At 37.8% G+C, this 24,617-nt stretch overlaps 1 protein-coding gene across 6 annotated transcripts in view; it reads left to right on the top strand.

Annotated features, from left to right (window-relative positions):
* Positions 1-24,617, top strand: part of DYNC2H1 (dynein cytoplasmic 2 heavy chain 1) — a 365,259-nt gene that overhangs the window by 317,303 nt on the left and 23,339 nt on the right. The window lies entirely within an intron of this gene.

Below are 24,617 nucleotides of genomic sequence, written 5' to 3' on the forward strand. Positions count from 1 at the left end.
TGTAATTAGGTGCATATACATTTATTATAGTCACATCTTTCTGTTGATTTGATCCTTTAATCAGGATATGGCATCATTCTTTGTCTCTTTTAATAGTTTTATGTTAAAGTCTATTGTGAAATTAGGATGGCCACACCAGGTCTTTTTTGGTTCTGGTTTCATGGATTATCTTTTTCCATCCTTTCCCTTTTAGTCTGCATGTGTTTTTGTTGGTAAGATGTGTTTCTTGTAGGCAGCAAATAGATAGGTTTTCTTTTTTAATCCATTCATCCAGTCTGTGTCTTTTAACTTGGGAGTTGAGACCATTTACATTCAGTGTAACTGTTGTTAAATACTGTCTTTGCCCTTCCATATTTCCTTAAATAGTCCTGTTATGTATTTTGGATTTCATTTGTACTTCTGCTGCATTCATCATCCTTTGTAGTGATGTTCCTGTTTCTGTGCGTAGCACATCCTTGAGCATCTTCTGTAGGGCTGGGCAAGTAGTTACAAATCCTTTCAATTTCTTCTTGTGGAATATCCTTATTTCTCCTTCATTCATAAATGAGAGTTTTGCAGCATATAGTATCCTGGAAACATTTTTTTTCTCTTTGGACTTGGAATATATCTGGCGATTGCCTCCTTGCCTTGTAGGGTTGAAATGAGAAGTCCAGGTTGAGTCTAATAGGGTTTCCTAGAATGTGATTTGTCATTTCTCTCATGTACATTTTAAGATCTGTGTCTCACTGATGTGGGTTTTGCCACAATGTGTCTTGGTGAAGTTCTTTTCTGGTCATGTCTATTGGGAGTTCTGTGTATTTCTATTACTTGGATCTCTTTATTTTTCTAGATTGTGGAAGTTCTCTAATTTCATTAAGAATGCCTTCTAATCTTATCTCTTTCCATACCTCTCAGAATTCCTAGGGTCCATATGTTGGGTTATTTGATAGGATCTTATCAATCTCCAACCATGATTTTTAATTTCCTAATTTCTTCTTCTTGTACTTGGTCTGACTGTATTATTTCTGGAAGCTTGTCTTCTAGTTCTGATAGTCTTTTTTCTGTCTCATCTATTCTATTGCTAAGACTTTCCACTGCGTTTTTTATGTGGTCTATTGAATTCTTCATTTCTAATATTTCATTCCGGCTTCTCTTTAAAATCTCAATTGCTTGGCAGTGCTTTCACTTAGATTGTGTATTTGCTTCCAAGTAATCTATTAGTTGTCTGATTGTCATTTTTGGCATATCCTTAATCTCTTCTTCAGCTTCCATTATTGAAGATTTGTATTGCTCCTTTGGTGAGTTCATAGTCTTCCTTATTCTTACTCAGAGTTTTTCCTTTGTTCTTTGGCATTTTTTGTTGGTTTCTGGTTGATTTTATTTTTAAATTGATTTCCCTCTGCTATGAGCTGCTATGTGTCTGTGCATTGCAAGTGGATCCATGCAGCAGCACCTCCTGGAGCTCTGTTTACTTCTAGATCATGATGGAGGTGGGTACCAGGGCTTTGGTACACTAAGCCCTGCCTATTGGGGCCAGGCTTGCTTCTCACTTGTGTGTGACACGAGCTTGGGTTTTTGCTTTTTAGCACTCCTTGTTGTACAGCTTGCATAGTAGGGAGGAAATCACTCTGATTGTGATTCTTGTTCCTGAGTGGGGTGTGTTGTGAGGTGGCCCCCGCAATTATGAGTACGTGTGCAGCAAATGCGGCAGTCCCCTGCTTTCACTCGTAAACAATCAGTATGGCTTCTCCCCTAGCTGAACATCCAGTTGTTGGGAGGCAGGAGATAGCAGATGGACTATGGTATGCCCATCCTCTCCAAAGTTCCCCTACAATTTCTCCTTCTTGCTTGGAGCTTCAAACACAGTTCTCCCAGCTTCCCTGCCTACCACTATCTGCAGCTCCATGAACTTGCAACCTTTCACTTTGTTCACCTGGAGGGGGGTGGGGATGGCACCCATCTCCTCTAACCCCTCCTCCACTCCTTTGCTGCACTTTCTCCACTTCTCTCTCCTCTTTGTTCCCTCATTGTGGGCCTAAGCAGTCTCTGGTAGACTCCTGGGCCACTCTTGTGAACTTCTTGAGATTTCACCACCGCTTGTATCTCCTCTGCTCACTAACTATCCATTTTTCCCAATTACACTTGGATTGTCCTGCTGCTGTATGCCATCTTGGCCCCCTCCCTGCACATTCTACCACATTTTTAAAAGTAAATCATAAATATCCATATCTTTAATTTTGCCATCACTCATTATTGCTGTGTCTTTGAATCCATTAAGTGTGCATTAAAAAATACTTATTTGTCTGAAAAGCAGAGTGTTAGATAGGTGGATAGGTAGATAGCGATCTATCCACTGATTTACTTCCTATATGCCTATAACATTCAGGACTGGACCAGACTGAAGCCAGGAAACAGGAACTCAATCTGGTTGGGTGGTGGTAGCAACCAAATTAGTTAAGCTATCACTGCTGCCTCCCTGGGTGCACATTATCCCAAAGGTAGAATGGAGAATGTAGCCAAGACTTCAACCAAGGTCCTTGGGATTTTCGGTGTTCCAAATGGTACCTTAATCACTGTGCCAAGATGCCTGTCTCTACTTTCTCTTTTTTCTTAAGATTTATTGACTTATTTGAAAGAGTTACAGAGAGAGGTAGAGACAGAGAGGTCTTCCATCCACTGGTTCATTTCCTAGATGGCTGCAATGGCCAGAGCTGAGCCAATCCAAAGCCAGGAGCCAGGAGCTTCCAGTCTCCCACGCGGGTGCAGGGGCCCAAAGACTTGGGCCATTCTACTACTATCCCAGGTCATAGCAGAGAGCTGGATCAGAAGAGGAGCAGCCAGGACTCGAACCAGTGCCCATATGGGATGCCGGTGCTCCAGGCCAGAGCTTTAACCCACTGCACCACAGTGCCGGCTCCCATCTCTATTTTTTTTAAGACCACCCACATTTCACTCTCATCTATTCTTTTAGACCTCAGGTCTTGTTTTTCTGGGTGTTCCATCCTTCTGACACTCTCCTCATCCTGGCTAATTCACACTAGAATCCATTGCATATAAATTAACCATTCTTTTGCCAGCATCTTCAGTATCCCAACTCACTTTTCTGTATACTTCATCCTATCTGAAAAACCTTTGAACTTGGATTAGTCTCAGTCTATACACAGGCTGCTGGGCTCTGGTAGTGACACTTCAGATATAAAATTTCTACTATTTGGATGAGACCTGGGCACTGTTCCTTTATTCTGCAGTGTTGTTTCCAACCTTCACTATTTTCCTGAAAGATCCATTCTGTCACTGACTTCCTTTTCCCTTGGCAGAACACCTTTATACTTCACAGAGAAAATTCCAGCTGTGAAATATGAGCACTTGAAAATCCCTGCCCTTCTATTCCATCTCCAAATTTGTCTGAAACCACTCTCATTATCTTTGTTCTAATATAAAAGCAGTCGACCTTCACCATCCCCAGTCCTGTGTACTTGATCCCATCTACTCTCTTTAGAGACTTCCCCCAGGGGATCTGTCCTTGTTCTTCTGTCCTTTCATCTTTGGTTATCCTGTGTGCCAACCTACAAACGGGACTTCTTTGAAGACATCAGGACCTAGGTGGATGTTGGTTTGGCTTCTATTATTACCAGTCTTCAGGGTTACAGAATTATTGGAGATAAAAGTACTAAAACTCACAATGAGGTGAAAATGAGCAGATAGAGAAGTAGGCAAGAATTCTGAGTTACTCATCTACCTATCTGCTGTGGATAAGCCTGCACATAATCAGTCAATACATGCTGAAAAAATGAGGGAAGGAAGGATGAAGACGCATGAAAGAAGGACAAGTCCATCAGTGATCTTATAAACGGGCAGCAATACACTGGTCCTTTGTGTGTGTTAATTACATGACTAGGATAATCCTCCACTTGATTTGTTTTTCAGTTTTGTTTGTTTTACATGAAGGCAAGGATCTTTTTTTTACTTATTTATTTTATTCATGGTTTTGATAATGAATTCTTTTATTACATTTCAGTTGTAGTTTGCTTTAAAATACTGACTATAAATTTAACAGGAATGCATCTTTTTTAAATTTTTAAAAAATGTTAATTAGCCTTTACAAATTCAATATAGCTTATAGATACAGTTCTGTATATGATAGTCCCTTCCTCCACCCCTCCTTCTCCCTTTATCTTTTTTTTACTTTTTGAGATAACATTTTATATGTATTTTAAATCTATATTACAGTAAAATGGCTTAATGCTTTTGTTTTTACAATTAAAAAACAAAAATACTCTAGTGGGAATATAGTCAGTGGCTATAAATAATAATTGAATGGAAAAATGACCATTTAACCCATGTACAGTAAATTTTAAAGAAATAACAGATCATTAAAGCTATAGTAGTATGTCATTCTTATCCACTGGTTTGACAAAACTGTAAAAGTTTTACATAAACTGTATTTGCAGGAATACTGATACACACAAGCATTTCTTCTTTTTCTAATTTTGGTTACCACATAGAAGGGAGAGCATGTGGTATTTTTCTGTGTTCTGCTTATTTCACTGAACATCATGGCCTACGGTTGTATCCATTTTGATGTAAATGGAGAACTTCTTATTTTGTTCATAGGAGTATTAATCCAAAACACATTTTCTTTATCCATTCATCTGATGATGGACACCTTTGTTGATTTCAGAGTTTGGCTCTTGTGAATAGTGCTGCTATAAACATGGTGGTACAAGTATCTCTATGATACAATGTGTTCAAATCTTTTGGGTTTATACCCAGTAGTGGGATTGCTGGATCATACAGAAAGTTTATTCCTAGTGTTTTAAGAAATCTCTATACTGTTGTCCATAGTAAATTAAAGGCTGCACTAATTTACATTCCCACTAACAGTGTCTAAGTGTTTCCCTTTCTACATATCTTTGCCAGCATTTGTCACTCTGTTTTTTGGGTAATAACCATTCTGATAGGGGTGAGGTGATATCGCATTGTGGTTTTGAATTGCTTTGCCGTGGAGGCTAGTGGTGTAGAGCATTTTTTCATGTATTTGCTGGCCATTTGTCTTTCGTCTTTTGAGAGCTGTTTGTTGAGGTCCTTTGCCCAGTTCTTGATTGGTTGTTTTTTGTTGTTAAGTTTAAGTTGCTGATATATTCTGGATATTAATTCTTTGTCAGGTAGCTTGCAAATATTTTATCCTGTAGCAGGATGTTTGAGCAGAAATATAGATGCCGAGGCTTTAACAGGAGAAAATCTTTATTATTCTGGTGGAAAGCTCAGTTGGATTCATATCCAAAAGGACTGAGCCCTGAACAAAGGGATTTTCTTACATATATATTTTTACCTCCTTTGTCTCCCTTATATAGCTAAATACATACATTTGTTTGGATATTCTGTTACATGGCAGCTACAGATAAAAGATTGCACATGGGTACATAATTGCTGATAATGTTTAACTAGTTTCCCTTAATACACCTATTTCTTCCCCATGCATACTGAGCTGTATGCTGTCTAGCAGTGGCTAGCACCATCACTCTGTGCTCACAGGCAGATATTGGAGCAGTTATAAACAGGTAGATTGGGTTGCATTTCATACCAGAAAAGGCCCTTCTCTTCCTGTATTTGGCTAGGTTCCATCACAATCCCAATTTGTCGGGTGCCTCTTCACTCTGTTGATTGTTTCCTTTACTGTTCAGAAGCTTCTAAGTTTGATGTAATCTCATTTGTTTAGTTTTGATTTTGTTGCCTGTGCTCTGGTGGTCTTATCCAAGAAGTCATTCCCTATACCTATGTTTTGGAGTGTTACTTCTACATTTTCTTCTGGCAACGTCAAAATCTTAGTCTTAAATTAAAGTCTTTGATCCATCTTGACTTGCATCTAATTTTTTCTTCTACATATACATCCAGTTTTTCCAGCACATTTCAGGCAGGGAATTTTTTAAAATGTGCTACAAATGATAGCCAATACTATACTGTGTGTAAACACACAATAATTGTGCTGTGTAGTTAAAATGATAAATATGTGTATTATTGATACTGAATTTAATATCCTTTAAATCAGCTTTACATGAATTATTACAATTTTGGTAAATGCTTATTCATACTTAGCACATTGAATACTGGGCATCTAATCTGAGCACCTTTCTGCTGTAATTTATTTAAAGCTTCACAGCCTTTTAGCCATAATTGTAACAATTAAATACCTTACTAACCTTCTAAATAACTTTGACTTGATTACAGTTTACCTTCCATCCTTTCAAATATGGAATAGGTCATATTTCTTTTTTCTACCACTTGAGAGTTTCTTAGGGGATTACTGGCAGGAGCTGTTTTTTTGTTTTGTTTTGTGCTATAAATTTACAAAGATGGGTACTTCCTTGAGGAACCTTAAATGCTTAGGTTTGCATCCCTTCAAGGGCCTGGTAGGGCCCTTGTTTTCAGTTATGCCTTCTGTTATTTCACAGATAACATTTCCAGAGCCACTTGTAATGGTTAAAGATACAATGTAGCTACCTACCTTAAGAAAAAAGGGATGGTAACCTGGTAGGCAGGCAGAATTGGAAGTACTGTTTTCAAGTGTCTGTGGGAAATGTCAACTTTGATTTGTTATGAAAAGGATAATCATCAGACTGTAGCCAAACAAGTACATAGTAGCCTAAATCCAGATCCAGCAGTAATTTTAGATCCCTGCAATTTGTATTTTGGGACACAAGGCTATGATGAAAGAGTGCCAATTCATTACAGGTGTTTTATATAAATATACAAGGTTGACTAGGCAGGGTCAAGGGTGGCCTTCATTTATTCATTTATTTATTTATTTATTCAGTCAAAAATATTGTAAACCACTAATTACTTAATACTAGGATCTTGTGAAGTATTGGATACATGGTGATTATGTTTCTGTCTCATATCTTATATTTTTTGTACTCATTTATTTTAGCAATTAAAATTCTATAAATATGATTAACATGTGTTTCTGGTGCCAAAAACTGTGAGATTGCTGAATGTAAACGAAATACATCTTTTGCTCTAGGAGCTATCCTTTTGCATTATCAGGAAAGATGTAACAGTAAATAAAACAGTTAGTGATGGATGGAATGCAGTACAATGGGAGCAAAACAGAAGTACTTCACGTATAGAATGTGAGGGAAATGATGTTTAAGCTGAGAATTTAGTAGAAATTAACTAAAGAGAGGAAAGAATGTACGACAGAAGGGATTACAGATTCAAGAGTAAGTGTTATGATTTCAAGTAACTGAAAAAGTATAGATAGAGGGGTATTCAGAGATATACTGGAAGGTAGGAAGAGCCATGGCATGATACTTTATTAAGGAGTTAGCTTTTGCCCAAAGGGTAAAAGGTAATTGCAGGATTTTAAGGAAGGAAGTCAGATTATGTTTTAGAAATATCATTTTGGTGGCTATAAGGAGACTTTTACTCTCTTGGGTGGCGTAAGCTTTAAGACTATTCCCTGAATTCAGGTAATTTAGAGAGCCAGAGAACCCCTACATATTCAAGGAATCTCAGCTAAATAGTCTTGCAGACTTTGTGGTCCCTATAAGATTCTTCATACTTTAAAAAAAATTTTTTTACTGCATTTCCAATACTTAGCTTACTGTTTAATGAATGAATGAACAAAGGAATTAACAATTAAGTGTACTAGATAGTTTATTTCCTATTGAGAACTGATAATTATTTTCCTGGCTTCAAATTTTTCTGCCTTTTCTTCAGAAATAATGTCTTCTGCAAGTTTCTTTGGATCCTAATTTCCACAGTTTTTCCCTTGGCTTGCACCAAACCTCTTAGAGCAATCTATTCCAATTCTCCTGTCATGATAATTCAGAATTATGGCATCTTCCCTACCCAGTTTTACATTGTCAGTGTTTCCCTTGTTTCTTTTCGATCATAGTATTCTCAGTTTCTTGTATGTGAATACTTTAATATTACAGTTGCAAGTTTTGTTCAAATCCAGCTCATGAGTTCTTTCTGTCTATAAGCCAAGTTATATAGACAGATCTTCATTGCCCATCCCCAGTTAGACTTTGGTCTGCTAAAAACAGACCTGCTAGTCTAGACACATTTAATGGACTCTTGAATATTTCCCCATTAAACTTCCTTGCTAACCAATCTTGGCATGCCATGTTTTAATGGCAAGGTTCAGTGCTTATGTGAAAAAACACTTGAGAGGTAGAGAGAGCCAGACAGAACTCATATCCACTAGTTCACTTCCCAAATGCCTATAACATGAAAATAGGATCAAGGAACTCAAAGTCTTCAGTGTGAGTGGCAGGGACTCAACTACTTGAGCCATCACCTGCTGCCTCCCAGAGTGAATATTGGCAGGAAACTGGAATCATAAAAAAAAAGCCAAACTTCAACATGGTAGCAGGTGCCCCAGCTGGCATCTTACCCACTAGGCCAAATTCCTGCACTTTAACATCATTTTTAAAGGGTGAACTTAAGCTCAGATTTCAAGTCTTTAGTTTTCATATTTATACTGACTTACCTTGAACTTCATCCAACTTTTTGACCTAAATCAAGCCAGTGTCTGCTACAATGATATACTACCAAATCCTGCCATCCTTCTTTCTTATGGCAGTCTTGTTTATATCAACTTTGAGTTACTTTGAAGGCTGGGGAGCGCTATGTAATATAATATTAACAACAAGAATCACTAGGGCTAATAAGTACCATTCACCAAGATATATGAACTATCCTTAGAGTTTATCAAGAAAGACAACTTTATAAGCAACAGTCATAGCAATAGAGGAAGTACATTGTTATTTGAACAAATAGCAGAAATAGTACAACCTACAACCACTCAGCGCTGCTTTCCCCATCCTCTAATTAATATTCCTATAGAGGCCTGCATTAAATTTCAATTAGGCCTAAATTGAATACTATGCATTAGACTACCAAAGTATACCTTCTACTTCCAGATGTTAATGCTATATTGACTTCCTTCAAATCACTCCCACCTCATAATGCTGCGAAGTACACTTCCCTCAGTCTTAGGATTTTCTGAGATTTTTATCCTTAGCTGATGCTTCCTGTCTTTTGCTCTATATTAATAATCTGGCATACATTTTCTAGCATGTCCACCTGGACACTCTTTACCTTAGCCACACAGATTTCTGCTTTAGCTTTTTAAATGCATTTTTTTATATTGCCCTCTAGAAGGCTAAGTCTTCACTGGGGAAAAAAATCCTTGAGCTCTTAGTTCTTACTGTCTTTTAACTAGTCCTGGCTATTCTCATAAGAGTCAAACTGGATTCCTACATCTAGAAGTCTCTGCCATCACTCCTAGGTTCATCTAAATAGCTCTTCTCACTGCTCAAGGTGTGAAATGTACTGGCTGCTTAAATTAACTTCAGGTCACCTTTTTATTCCAATGTATCATTTCAAACATACATTGAAATATTTTAAATGTCTCCACCAAATGACATTTATGGGACCCAACACATGGGTATTATTATGGCCATTTTAAAAATAGGAAAAATAAAGCCACAAACCCAAGAATAGTTAATGAAAACTGTATTGTAATTTAAGAGAAGGCACAATAAAGTATCTTTTTGGTGATAGCATCCTAGGGGTTTTGCCCATCTATGACTTACCAGCAGTATTTTTAAGATGGTCACTCTCTTCATGGAAATATTTTGTAAGTTGGCTCCTAGGTTAGTGTGTGCCTGTTGTCTTCTGATCTATTTTGTTGGCTTTTCTTCTCCTTCACCTCTAAAGTTGGATTCTGTAGAGTGTAGTCACCTGATGTCTCTATGCTTCTGCCCTTAGTGAACTCAGTCTTTGGATTTCATCTAAACCTTGCTTCCAAGATTTATAACTCCAGCCTAGTTATCTCCTGTAACTCTTCAAAAGTATCCCAGAGCATACTCAGTACTTCCACTTGGATGTTTAAGAAACATCTCAAACTAAATATATTTACAAAATTTGCAAAAGACATCCCCTATCCACAGTCATTCCTATTTAAAAAAAAAAAAAGTAAAAAAAAGTAAATGACAAGTCCATCCTTCCTTTAGATTCCGAATTCTTGGAGTAATTTTTGATTCCTTTCCCTTCACCCTCTGTATCCAGTCTGACAGAAAATCACATACATTCAGAGTCACCTCTCAGCACCATCACTTCTGTTACCTTGAGTGAAATAAACTGGAAGGTAGCTGCCACCTAACTAACCCTGGTTCCATCTCTGTCCCCATTCTGGTTGGTTCTCAACCCATCAGTCTTAAATGTTCTGATTGAATCACAAGCCAGTCTCTTCTCTCTTGGGACTATTCCCGTGACTAATCATCCCATCCAGAGTACCAACATCTTTATAACGCACAAGCTCCTTTAAGATCAGCCCCCATTGCCTCTCTGAATTCCTGTCCTCTTTGTTTCCTCATTTGCTCTGCTCCAGCCATACTGGTGTCCTTGCTGTCAGTGAACACACCCGGCACACTCTCCTTCAAGTCCTCTGCCTTTAACAGTTTCTTCTTTGAATGCTTTCTTGGATATCAGCAGGTAAGGTTTCCTCCTGTAGGTCTTTGCTCATATGTCACTTTCTCGGTGAGACCTTTCATGTCCATCTGTTTCAAATTGAAACCTGATACTTATCTTCTTTCTCTCCTTTGTTTTTCTCCAAGGTCTGTATCTCCATCTAATGTTCTATATATTTTAACTCTGTTGAAAATTTTCTAGATACTCTGCCACTAAAATGAAAGCATAATGGGGAGAAATGGGCAAAAATTTTCACTGCTGCATCCAAGTATGTAGAACAGTAGCTCACACAATTAGACTTTTTAAGTAAATACCTATTAAATAAGTGAATTAAGTAAACCAATTATAGGATTAGTCCCAATAAAATTGACATGAATACATCTATTATAGTTTCCCAATCACTGTTATTTCACTTCCTGAGATATATTCTGTAGTATCCATGGTTTAGTATTTCTGAGCTTTTGGTTTATCTCAACCTAATAAACATTACAGTTCTAATATACACTTTAATTCCACAGTCTAACATTTGAATACTTGTTTTATTTCATCTTAATATCTCAGATATTAAAAGTAGCCTTACTACAATTACATTATTTTCATTTTCTGAAGTTTCTTACCTATTTTGAAAGGTTTTACAGTATTGTGATTCCTGAGAAATGAAATTCTTTATTTTCTTATTGTGTTTTGGTAACTTTCATAGTCCTTAGTAGATAGTAAGTATTTAACAAAATTATTCATAGGAAAACCTACATAAATTTGAAAAATGTTGTGTGTCTCTAAAACCTCTGACATTCCTGTTTTTATATATTATACTCAAAAGACAAGTCTTAATCATTCTTACATACAGATATTCATATATATTAATTTGTTAATTCATCTGGTGAATATGTATTGTCTTATAATATCTGAATGTACATAGTAGTGAGCAAACAGGAAATTCCTACCAAGAGGAATTGCTACATTTAAAATGAATTTAAAATGAAGGATGTAGATAATAAAAGCATTAATACTAGAATGTCATCAAATATATATTTTGACTGAATCCTGAAGCTTACTTAATATATAGCCAACTTTTTTCATTTCTATTTTCATTAATTATAATAGTTTCAATATGATTTGTAGATACAAATCTAAGAACATAATGATATTCCCTTCTTCCCTCTGACGCTTCTTCCAGACTCTAAACTGGATCATCATCACCATTCTATAATGAACTTAGAGTTTATAGTTGAGATTTTAACTGTGAAATATGGCTATTAGTATAGCAGTAGTAATTCAAAATTTTAGGAATCAAATTTTGTACAGAGACAGTAGTTCCTCAGTACTATCAAGTGATAAATCCCTCCTGTAGTCAACTGTCTCACACTTTTGGAATACTAAACAATAGTGTATGGTCTATGACAAACTACAATTTTATAGAAACAATCTTACAAAACATGCTGCTTGTACTGTTTACAGAAGATAAATCATTGCTCTTGGAATTTGACAAATAGCAATGTAACTGGCTTTCAAGACAACAAAACATTTCTTGAGTTTCCATCTACATCTCAGGTTTCATCATGTGCATACCAATTTTAGTTGCTTCTTGGAGAGGCATAATAAGAGTATTTTTATAGCAGAAAACTTGCAGAGAATGCTAAACTGTTGCAACAGGTTTGCTTTCCTGAAAAATCAGCAGTATCTAGCAAACTCTGCCTTCCAAGTAACCAGTGATTGTTCGTAATATCTGCTGTATTGATGTCCTTCTTTGCAGCATTGTGTTCGAAGGCTTTGATTCTTTACTCTTTTTTTTCACCATTTAAAGACTTCTGTTTTTACACCTTGTTTGAACAGTTTATTATTGTATAACAAGACAGTTATAAAGTATCTTATATATCATATAGTTTTGTCTCAGATAGTAAAAAGAGTGGTTGCCAGTTTTTCTCCTATGACCAATAAATCTGTCCTAGCAACTACTGTGCTATTATTTTTTTAACACACTAAACAAAATATCAGGTGCTTGTGATTCCTACATCAATCACATTTGTTTCTTTATCAGTGATAATTGTATGACATTCCCTAATTTTCCATTCTGTAATATATCTTCTATCTGCTTCACTTTACTGTTTGTAACTGGAAATCTTCACAAGCGAAAAAAAGCAGTGATGGATTTCATTATTAAATTGCATGTTGTCAAACTTTAAAAGAACTTTTGGCTATTTATGTATACATAGTTGTTGTACACAATATTATTGGTAATTTATTATCGATGATTCTAACAAGTTTTTTAACCTCTATAGATCCGTACCTCAAAAATTATTCTCAAATAAGTATTCTTTTTAATTTATAAGGCTGAGATTTGATAGGTGAGAAAATAAATATTTGATATATCTAATTTTTCTTTTCCCCCCACTTCACCCTTGTTTATGTCTGTGTGTCTGAAGTTAAGATGACTTATACTAGATAATTTTATAAATTATATCAGATTTTTCAGAAAATCTGACATGACAAATTATTTCTGAAAATTCTGTTATGGAAATTTTCCCAAATAACACTTCCTCGTGAAGGACTCAAGATTTATAATAAAATTAAATTTTGTTCTTAATTGTTTTTGAGAAGATTTGAAGGCAGAGAAGATTTGAAGGCAGAGTTAGAGAAATTCTCCATCTTCTGATTCACTACCCAAATGCAGTGTGGCCAGGGGTAGGCTAGGTTGAAACCAGGAACCAGGTACTCCATCTGGGTCTTCTACATGGGTGGCAGTGGCCCAAGTACTTAGGCCATCTTCCACTGCTTTCCCAGGTCTGTTAGCAGGGTGCTGGATCAGAAGTGGAGGATCCAGGACTTGACTCCCTGTTTATATGGGATTCTTGAGTCTGAGGTAGCAGCTTAATCATGCTGCACCACAATGCCAGCCCCTTAAATATTTAATGTTGCAAATGCCAATATGCTAAGTAATTCTAGAGAGATCTGAATTGCAATATAGCCTTAGATATTTTCCTTTGTATTAGGTAGATTTTTATTAATATTTCTTGATTAAAAGACTTAATTATACCTTATTTTTAGCTATTACAATCTCTTAATTTTCATACTACAAATTTGTTCATCTACTTATTGAACTATAAGTTCTTAACTTTTTTTAAAAAGCTAAGTATCACTTCTTGGCCTTTTGGCTAAGATAAAGTATAAAAAGTTATGGAATACTTTGAGAGCAAAAGAGTGTGTGAATGCTCCCATCTGCTGCTTTCATGCCCCCAGAGTTCACAGTTTTTAGGGTAAGGGGGAGAGAAGCCAGGAGCCAGAATCCTAAGCCAGAACTCTCCCAGGTGGCAGGAGTCCAGTTACTTGTCATCACTGCTGCTTCCCAGGATGTGCATTAGCAGGAAGCTAGAGTCAGGAACTATAGTCAGAAGTCCAACCTAGGCGCTCCAGTGTGGGACTTGGGCATCTTAACCTGTTTCTCAGCCATTAGGCTAAACACCTGCCACAGTTTTTGTTACTGTTTTGCATACAATTAAGACTTTAAAAAATAATTACTTGAAAATTTTTACTTTGCAATAATAAACAGATATTTATAGCTCAGCCTAAGGGAATTTCAAGCTGTGGAGCAAGTAAAGAGTTATTTTCACTTCAAGTAGCATATAAAATACTTTATTAATAGAGGATGGTGAATAGCCTAATATTTAAAATAAATTGAATGTTATGCCTTTATTGGCATGACTAGTGTTGTCACATTTATTACACAGGGTGGTAACAGAGCATCTACAAATATTAATATTATTCATTACTGGCATGTCAGAACAGTGTTAAAGTAACCATCTATTTGATGGGGCTATTAGAAGGTAAAGGCAAATCACAAACCTTGGCCAAATATTGAAACTAAACTGAACATCATTTCCAGTAAATTTCAAAATACTACACAGAAAACAGAAGTAGATTAAAGAAACAAGAGGGGCAACTGGATTTCCACATATAAAAGTATGAAGCACAACCCTTACCTTACATCTTACACAAAAATCCACTCAAAATAGATTAAAGATCTAAATCTATGACCTGACACCATCAGATTATTAGAGACCATTTGGGAAAAATTGCAAGACATTGACTGTGGGGAGCAACTCGGACTAGACTGTTACTGGAATTAAGACTTATTCTATGCATCTGCTCCCCACAATATGGCGCTGGGAGAGGAGTAAACAGCTTCTACACAGCTGCCTCCAGTTCAACCAATAAACAGCAGGACCTGCTCCTGATTGGAGGAGAGCAGCGTACTCGGCGTGTGGGTAGCAGAGTTGGGATTGGTGGAAGAGGACTATAAAGGAGGAGAGAGACAACATGCACCAGGAACATCTATCTGAAGGAACACCCGTGCAGCCCCCGAGAGAGCCGGCCGGCGGTGTGCCGCTCCCCCGCGGAAGTGGGGAAAGTGGCAGGGGGAACCGCCCTTCCATAGAGGTGGAAGGGTCAGTAGCCAACCCGGGAAGAACCAGCAGCAAACCGGGGAGGGCCGAGCAGACAAAAGAACAGCGCAGGGTCCTGTGTCGTTCCTCCGTGAAGAGGGGGAGCGACATAATGGTGCCGTGACTTGGATAGGAAACTTAGGAGGGAAGAAACGGGAAAAAGTGGGAAAATACCGGAGAGAGAGACTAGTAAAGAGCCTAGGGAAAAGCCGGATGGAAAAGGTGCCAGAAGAAGCTATCAAAAGCCTAGGCATAGACTGGGATACGGACTGTGGGAAAGAAGTTAGGATTGGACGTTAGGATTGAAAGCGAAAGTGAAGCTGGGAGAAATCTCTAAGGTCGAAAGCGAAAGTGAAAGCTAGAAGAAACTTAGACTCGGATACGGACTGTGGGGAGAAGCTAGGAGAAATGAGAGGGGAATATTGTTGGAAAAAAAGTTAGGAAACATACCGGGTAGAGAAAAATGTTAGGGAAAATGAAGCCGCGGGGGCAGGCTGAGGCGGAGACGTAAGCTATGTTGGGATTCGTCAAGTCAGCCCGGGGAGCAAAAGGCGAAAAGCTAAAACCAGAGGCGGAAATATAAGCCAGGTTGGAATCCGTCAGATTAGCCCGGGGAGCAAAAGACGGGAAGCCAAACCGAAGCGGAGACGTGAGCTAGGTTGCATTTCGCCAGGTTAGCCCGGGGAACTTAGACTGAAAACCAAGAAGCGGAAACGTGAGCTAGGCTGTGTGATTCGTGGAAGCCGCCGTGTGTAGGGAGAGCACACGGGGCACGAACGGGGAGAGCACACGGGGCGCGAGTAGGAAGTGCGGGGCTGGCACGAGGCCGTGGTGCGGGCGCAAAGGGCGCGGAGACCGCGGAGCACGCGAAGCCGGGAAGCCGCGCAGAGCAGGGAAGCCGCCGCGGGGCGAGGCGCCGAGAAGCAGCCTCAGGGCGGGCGCCGGGAAGCCGCGGGGATAAGAGAAACAGAAGTTTTAGAAGTAAAATGAGAGAAATAGGAATGCTGGCAGATAGAAGTAAAATAGGAGAGATAGGAATGCCCGGAGGTAGAGAAATAGAGAAAAATAAGGCCTCCCCACAATACGGCAATGAGAGAGCTTGGATTCGGTCTGCCTGATTAGTAAGACGATAAGCACCTGTGGGCGGCTGCAGGTCACCGAAGACAGGCACGAATCAACATCAATAAGTCTCCCCACAATACGGCAATGAGAAGGCTTGGATTCGGTTTGCCTGATTGGTAGGACTTGTAAGCACCTGCAGGCAGTTCTAGCAGAGCAGAGCATGCGCTGCAGGGCACCGAACACAGGCACGCATCAGCGCCTAAAAACCTCCTCACAACATGGCAAAGAGAGGACCCGGATTTGGTTTGCCTGATTGGTAGGGCTTGTAAGCACCTGTGGGCAACTCTAGCAAGTAGAGCAGAGTGTGTGCCACGGGGCACCGAAGACAGGCGCGTATCAACGCCAAAAATAAAAAGAAAGGGGGAATTGTGGGGAGCAACTCGGACTATACTGTTACTGGAATTAAGACTTATTCTATGCATCTGCTCTCCCACAATATGGCGCTGGGAGAGGAGGAAACAGCTTCTACACAGCTGCCTCCAGTTCAACCAATAAACAGCAGGACCTGCTCCTGATTGGAGGAGAGCAGCGTACTCGGCGTGTGGGCAGCAGAGTTGGGATTGGTGGAAGAGGACTATAAAGGAGGAGAGAGACAACATGCACCAGGAACATCTAAGAGGAACATCTATCTGAAGGAACACCTGAGCAGCCCCCGAGAGAGCCGGCCGGCGGTGTGCTGCTCCCCCGCGGAAGTGGGGAAAGTGGCTAGGGGGAACCGCCCTTCCACAGAGGTGGAAGGGTCGGTAGCCAACCTGGGAAGAACCAGCAGCAAACCCAGGGAGGGCCGAGCAGACAAAAGAACAGCGCAGGGTCCTGTGTCATTCCTCTGCAAAGAGGGGGAGCGACATAATGGTGCCGTGACTCGGATATGAAGCCTAGGCAGGGTTTAGTGTCGTTCCTCCATGAAGAGTGGGAGCGACAATTGACACAAGCAAAGACTTCTTGGAAAAATACCCCAGAGACACAAGCAGACAAAGCCTAAATTAAGTAATGGGATTACATCAAATTGAGATGTTTCTGTACTACTAAAAAACAGGAAACTGAAGAGGCAACTGACAAAATGGGAGAAATTATTTGCAACTATGCAACTGATAAAGGATTAATAACCAGAATATACTGAGATCAAGATACTCCACAACAACAAAACAATCCAGTTAAGAGATGGGCAAAGGACTTAGATATTTTCCAAAAGAGGAAATCCAAATGGTCAACAGGCACATGTAAAAATGTTCAGGATCACTAGCTGTCAGGGAAATGCAAATCAAAACCACAATGAGGTTTTACCTTACCCCAGTTGCAATGGCTCTCATACAGAAACCAACGAACCACAATGCTTGTGGGATGTGGGGGAAAAGGTACCATAATCTACCGTTGGTGGGAATGTAAACTGCTAAAGCCACAATGGACGGCTGTATGGAGATACCTCAGAAATCTCAATATAGACCTACCACATGACCCAGACATCCCATTCGTGGAAATTTACCCAAGGGAAATGAAATCAGTAAGTAATTGAATTATCTGCACCCCCATGTTTATTGTAGCTCAATTCACAATAGCTAAGACATGGAATCAACCTAAATGCCCATCAACTGAAAACTGGATTAAGAAATTATGGCATATATACACTATGGAATATTACACAGCAGTAAAAAAAAATGAAATCAAGTCCTTTTCAACAAAATGGATGAATTTGGAAAACAGCATACTTAGTGACATAAGCCAGTCCCAAAGGGACAAATACTGTATGTTCTCTTCCTGATCTGTGATAACTAATAAAGCACCTAAAACGAAAGTTGTAGAAGTGAATTTGACACTTTGAGAAGGGATGATGTGAGCTGCCCTTGTCTTGACTGTGGAGGAACAGTTTTTTTGTTGTTGTTGTTTCATTTTTTTTCTTCATAGTATTTGTTGAACTCTTAACAGAGTTAATCATAATGTGTATAAAGGTCAATTGAGGATGGATCTCAGGAAAAACAAGAGGTTTTTTTTTTTGGCTATTATAAATGGAATTGATATTAGAAGTTTTTTCTCAGCCATGGCATTCTCTGTGTATATAAAGCTGATGATTTTTATATGTTAATTTTATATCCTGCTACTTTACCAAATTCTTCTATGAGTTCCAATAGTTTCCTGATGTGGAGTCTTTTTGATCCCCTATATATAGAATCATGGCATCTCTAAATAGGAATAGGTTCACTTCTTCCTTCCCATTTTGTATCCCTTTGGTTTCCTTTTCATGCCTAATGGCTCTGGCTAAAACTTCCATGATTGTATTAATTAGCAATAGTAAGAGTAGGCATCCTTATCTGGTTCCAGATCTCAGTGGGAATGCTTCCAACGTTTCTCAATTCAACAGGATGCTGGCCATGGGTTTGTCATAAATTGCCTTGATTATGTTGATGAAATTTCCTTCTAGACCGAATTTGCTTAGAGTTTTCATCATGAATGTGTGTTGTATTTTATCAAATGCTTTCTCTGCATCTGTTGAGATAATCATATGGTTTTTATTCTTCAATTTTTTTTGACAGGCAGAGTTAGACAAAGAGAAAGGTCTTCCTTTCCGTTGGTTCACCCCCCAAATGCCCACTGTAGCTGGTGTGCTGCGCCAATCTGAAACTAGGAGCCAGGTGCTTCCTCCTGGTCTCCCATGTGGGTACAGGGCCCAAGCACCTGGGCCATCCTCCACTGCCTTCCCGGGCCACAGCAGAGAGCTGGACTGCAAGAGGAGCAACCGGGACTAGAACCTGGGGTGCAGGCACCACACATGGAGGATTAGCCTAGTGAGCTGCGGCATTGGCCTTATTCTTCAATTTGTTAATGTGATGTATAACATTGATGTGATTTGCAAATGTTGAGCCATCCCTGCATATCGGAGATAACTCCCATTTGGTCTGGGTGGATGATCTTTCTGATAAGTTGTTGGATTCAATTTTCTAGAATTTTGTTGAGCATTTTTACATCTATCTTCATCAGGGAAATTGGTCTGTAATTCCTTGTTGCATCTGTTTTTTAGGTTTAGGAATTAAGGTGAGGCTGGCTTTGGAGAAAGAATGAATCTAGGAGGATTCCCTCCCTTTAAATTGTTTTGAATAACTGGATAATAATTGGAGTTAGTTCTTTAAATGTCTGGTAGAATTCAGTAATGAACCCATCTGCTCCTGGACGTTTCCTTGCTGGGAGAGTCTTTATTACTGATTCAATTTCCGTCTTGGTTATGGGTCTGTTTAGGTTTTCTGTGTCTTCATGGCTCAATTTAGGTAGGTTATATGTGTCCAGGAATCTATCCATTTCTTCTAGGTTTCCCAGTTTGTTGGCATACAACTCTTTGCAGTGGTTTCTGATGATTCTTTTTATTTCTGTGGTATCTGTTGTTACATTTTTTTTTCATCTTTAATTTTACTCATTTGGTCTTCTCTCTCCTTTTTTTGGTTATTTGGGGCAATGGTGTGTCAATTTTGTTTGTTTTTTCAAAAAACCAGCTCTTTTTTTTTTTTTTTTTTTTGCTAATCTTTTTTTTCTTGATTCATATTCTTGATTTTATTCTCTAATTATTTTCTCCTACTAGTTTTGGGTTTGGTTTGCTGTTATTTTTATAGATCCTTGAGATTCATTGATAGCTCATTTATTTGGTGCCTTTCCAATTTCTTGATGTAGGCACAATTGCTATAACACTGCTTTTGTTGTATCCATACATTTTGAAATGTTGTATTGTCATCCTCATTTTTTTCCAGAAACTTTTGATTTCTTCTGTGACCCACTTTTCATTCGGGAGCATGTTGTTCAGTCTTCATGTATTTACATATGTTCTGAGATTCCTGAGTTGCTGATTTCTAGCTTCATTTCATTGTGGTCTAAGTAGATGCATGGTATGATTTCGATTTTTTTGAATTTGCTAAGACTTGCTTTATGGCCTAGTATGTGGTTAGTTTAGAGAAAGTTCCATGTACTGATGAGAAGAATGTGAATTCTTCAACTATAGGATGAAAAGTTCTGTAGATCTGTTAGGTACATTTGGTATATAGTGTCTATTAAGTCTGCTCTTTCCATGCTGATTTTCTGATTGATCTGTCCATTACAATGCTAAATTTTATATACCTAAAAACAGATTCAATGTACATAAAACAAGAAAGCCTGATAGAACTGCATGAGAAGTAAATCTAGAATTAAAGTTGGAAATTTCAACACATCCCATCAGTAATTGATAAAATAAGTAGGTAGAATACTGGTAAGGATATAAAATATTTGAACACTATTAACTAACTTAATTGACATTTATAGAACATTATCCAACAACATTAATGTGTAAATTCTTTCAGGTACACACTGACCATTTATAAAGGAAGATCATGTTCTGGGCATAAAGCTAACATCAATAAATCTCATAAGGTTAAAACCATGTAAAGTGTGTTCTGTGACCACAATAGAATTGTTAGAAGTCAATAACAGAAAAATTTAATTCTTCAAACACATAGAAATTAAATATATTTTTAAAAATAACCCATGGCTCTGAGGAAATAACAAAAAAATTTCAAAGTAAATTTAAGTGAATTAATAAAAAATCAAACCTAGGGAGATGCTGTGAAGAATTAAAGTAAATATAATTGGTGGATCACTAATGGAATCTTTATTTACATTAATTTAATCAGGGCACATTGTATTGAAACCGTTCTCTAAGGTTCATAGAATAACTATAATGCAGTACACACAAGAACAATTTTTTAAGGCTCATATAGTTTAAAATAATTAGAGTTCCTGGAAGCTAGTTAAACTCAATCTTGTTATTTTAATTTCGATTTTTACATTTCAGTCTCAAAACATACAGGCAAAAGAGAGCACTTAATTTATTTTGTTTCTTTGCATAGTTAAGAATGTAACTAGTAAACATAATGTACAGTATTCAAATAATGATAGAAACTCAGATTTGAGGGATCACATAGATAAGACCATTGTCTAATAATTGATAGAATTAAAAAGGAGAGAATGATCCAACATGGAAAGTGGGATACACCGCAGACTCATAGAATGACAACTGCCCTAAACAGCACTCTGGCCTGAGAATCAGCCCTTAAGGCATTCAGATCTGGCTAAAATGCCCATGAGAGTTTCTCAGGCATGGAAAGCCAAGACACTGTGGCAAAAAAGGACCTAAATGAAAGATCTCTGTGAGTGAGATCCCGGTGGAAAGAAGTGGCCATCAAAGAAGGAGGTACCTTTTTCTGAAGGGAGGAGAGAACTTCCACTTTGACTATGAGCTTGTATAAATTATATCGGAGTTAGGTTATAAACATTTTTCCATATCATTATTCTTCATAAGTTTTATTATATAGATATTCCATAATAATTTAAATTTGTATCTAATTTCTGATAATTTTAAATAAGCAAGTCATATGTAATTATCTCTTTCCTTAATTTAAAAGTAAATTTACTTAATTTAAAAGTAAAAGTAAAAATTTTTAATTCTTTGACATTTTGTATCAAATTATTTTATAGAAATATTATAGCAGTATATATTCCTACCACAATCTTGTCCATGCTGCATTCTTATCAAGATTTTATCATCACTTCTCCTTTTGCTATTCTGAGATGTTTAACAAAAGAAACTTGTTCCAAGCTTACTTATTTTTTTAAAAAAAAATATTTACTTGAAATGCATATAACAGCAAGGAGGGCAGGGAAGGAGAGAGAATCTTCCTTCGGCTGGTTCACTCCCCAAAGGGCCACAACATCCAGGTTTGAGCCAGGCTGAAGCCAGTAAGCTCCATCCTGGTTTCCCATGGTACTTGGAGCGTCATTGTCTGCCTTCTGGGACAATTCAGCTGGCATCACAAGCAGCATCTTTTTTTTTTTTTTTTTTTTTTTTGACAGGCAGAGTGGACAGTGAGACCGGTGCACCACGCTGATCCGATGGCAGGAGCCAGGTACTTAGCCTGGTCTCCCATGGGGTCCAGGGCCCAAGCACTTGGGCCATCCTCCACTGCACTCCCTGGCCACAGCAGAGAGCTGGCCTGGAAGAGGGGCAACCGGGAAAGAATCTGGCATCCTGACCAGGACTAGAACCCGGTGTGCCGGCACTGCAGGTGGAAGATTAGCCTAGTGAGCCGCGGCGCCAGCTACAAGCAGCATCTTAATCCGCTGCACTACAATACTGGTCCTTTCTAATTGAGGATATCTTTTTTGTTTCAATAAACAGTTTGCCATTGTGTTGATAGTATTACAATTCAAACATTTTCCACATGTAGTTTTAGTGATTTTATTTGTATTTTTCTATATATAAAATTTTTAATAATCTAACATTTTCCATTTTAACCTTTTTTTCCTTGTCGTGATTTTCTTATTCCCATAAATCTATGGGATAACTTTCTATTATGAAAGCTAATGGCATAGATTTAGGTTAGAATGTGATTTGAAGATTGAACTTTTTTTCACACATCTATTTTATCCACCACTTATTGAGTACTTTTTTTCATTGCCTGATGATCTGCCACGCTATCTTCATCTTCACACTGTCTTAAATTCTAAACGTTTTACTCATGTCTGAACACTTGAAAGAAAAAATTCTTTGTTGGGTCTAATTAAATTTACTGCATTCATTTGAGTTTCTCAAAGTTGTTGATTAATTAAAATAATCATTTAAATTCTCATCTGTTTAATTAATTTCCTTGCTTGTATAGCCAATAACTTCAGCCTCTCTATTTCCTTAAAAGTCTTAATGTAGAAAGTATGTAAATGTAAAAGTCTATGTAGAAGAGGTAGAGAACATTTTGAAGTAGTAGTTTCTGAAAATAAGATACGGGTGGTCAATATAGTGTCTGAACTCTGTCCTATGTAAAAGTAATACTTAGTTGTATTATAATTGAATTGTGTTAATTAGACATTCTTAAGAGAACAGTCTTTCCCTTTAGAGTTATCTGTATATTGGTCCATAAAAATATTTCATCAGTTATTTGTATATATATCTCCTCTAACTATAGAATATACATTCAGTAAATACTTTACATGCAGTAAATACTTCGGAGTGAGTTCATACATTCTATTTCATAAACACCAGGTTTTTTTTTTCTAACTTTTATTTAATGAATATAAATTTCCAAAGTACAGCTTATGGATTACAATGGTTCCCCCCCACCCAATAACTTCCCTCCCACCCGCAACCCTCCCCTTTCCCACTCCCTCTCCCCTTCCATTCACATCAAGATTCATTTTCGATCCTCTTTATATACAGAAGATCAGTTTAGCATACATTAAGTAAAGATTTCAACAGTTTGCTCCCACACTGAAACATAAAGTGAAAAATACTGTTTGAGTACTAGTTATAGCATTAAATCTCAATGTACAGCACACTAAGGACAGAGATCCTACATGAGGAGTAAGTGTACAGTGACTCCTGTTGTTGACTTAACAAATTGACACTCTTGTTTATGGCATCAGTAATCACCCTAGGCTCTTGTCATGAGCTGCCAAGGCTATGGAAGCCTTTTGAGTTCACCGACTCTGATAATATTTAGACAAGGCCATGGTCAAAGTGGAAGTTCTCTCCTCCCTTCAGAGAAAGGTACCTCCTTCTTTGATGACCCATTCTTTCCACTGGGATCTCACTCACAGAGATCTTTCATTTAGGTTTTTTTTTTTTCCTCAGAGTGTCTTGGCTTTCCATGCCTGAAATAGTCCCATGGGCTTTTCAGCCGGATCCACATGCCTTAAGGGCTGATTCTGAGGCCAGAGTGCTGTTTAGGACATCTGCCATTCTATGGGTCTGCTGTGTATCTCACTTCCCATGTTGGATTGTTCTCTCCCTTTTTTATTCTATCAGCTAGTATTTGCAGACACTATTCTTGTTTATGTGATCCCTTTGGTTCTTAGTCCTATCATTATGATCAATTGTGAACAGAAATTGATCACTGGGACTAGTGAGATGGCGTTGGTACATGCCACCTTGATGGGATTGAATTGGAATCCCCTGGTATGTTTCTAACTCTACCATTTGGGGCAAGTCAGCTTGAGCATGTCCCGAATTGCACATCTCTTCCCTCTCTTATCCCTACTCTTATATTTAACAGCGATCACTTTTCAGTTAAGTTTCAGCACTTAAGAATAATTGTGTATTGATTACAGTATTCAACCAAAAGTATTAAGTAGAACCAAAAAAAAATATTAAGAGGGATAACATATTAAGTTGTTACCAAATTTTTTTAAAGGTAAAGTATTTCAATATTTTAAAACAATATTATATGATCTTGGAGAGTCATTTTATTTATGGTATAATATTATCTTTGATACTAGATGATCTCTGTAGTACGTTTCAGTTTAGAATCATAGGAAGTAACAGTTTTAAGTTGTGTGTGTATAATGTTCAAGAAACCATCTGGACCATTTATTCGATTCTATTAGATATTTGCTTATCTCACTATAAACATATTATGCCTCATTTTCATAATTATAGAGTCTCATAGGAGAGACTAGAGGTATATTAGGTTTACACCCAAACCTTTGGGGAATAATAGTGCTACAGTACATGAAACCCATTTTTTTAAAGACTGAATTATTTTATTTGACAGTCAAGAGTTACACACAAAGAAGTAGAGGCAGAGAGAAGTGTTC

The sequence above is a fragment of the Oryctolagus cuniculus genome, chromosome 1 (assembly GCF_051225735.1).
Source record: "Oryctolagus cuniculus isolate XC-2025 breed Fujian yellow rabbit chromosome 1, ASM5122573v1, whole genome shotgun sequence".
Lineage (NCBI taxonomy): Eukaryota > Metazoa > Chordata > Mammalia > Lagomorpha > Leporidae > Oryctolagus > Oryctolagus cuniculus.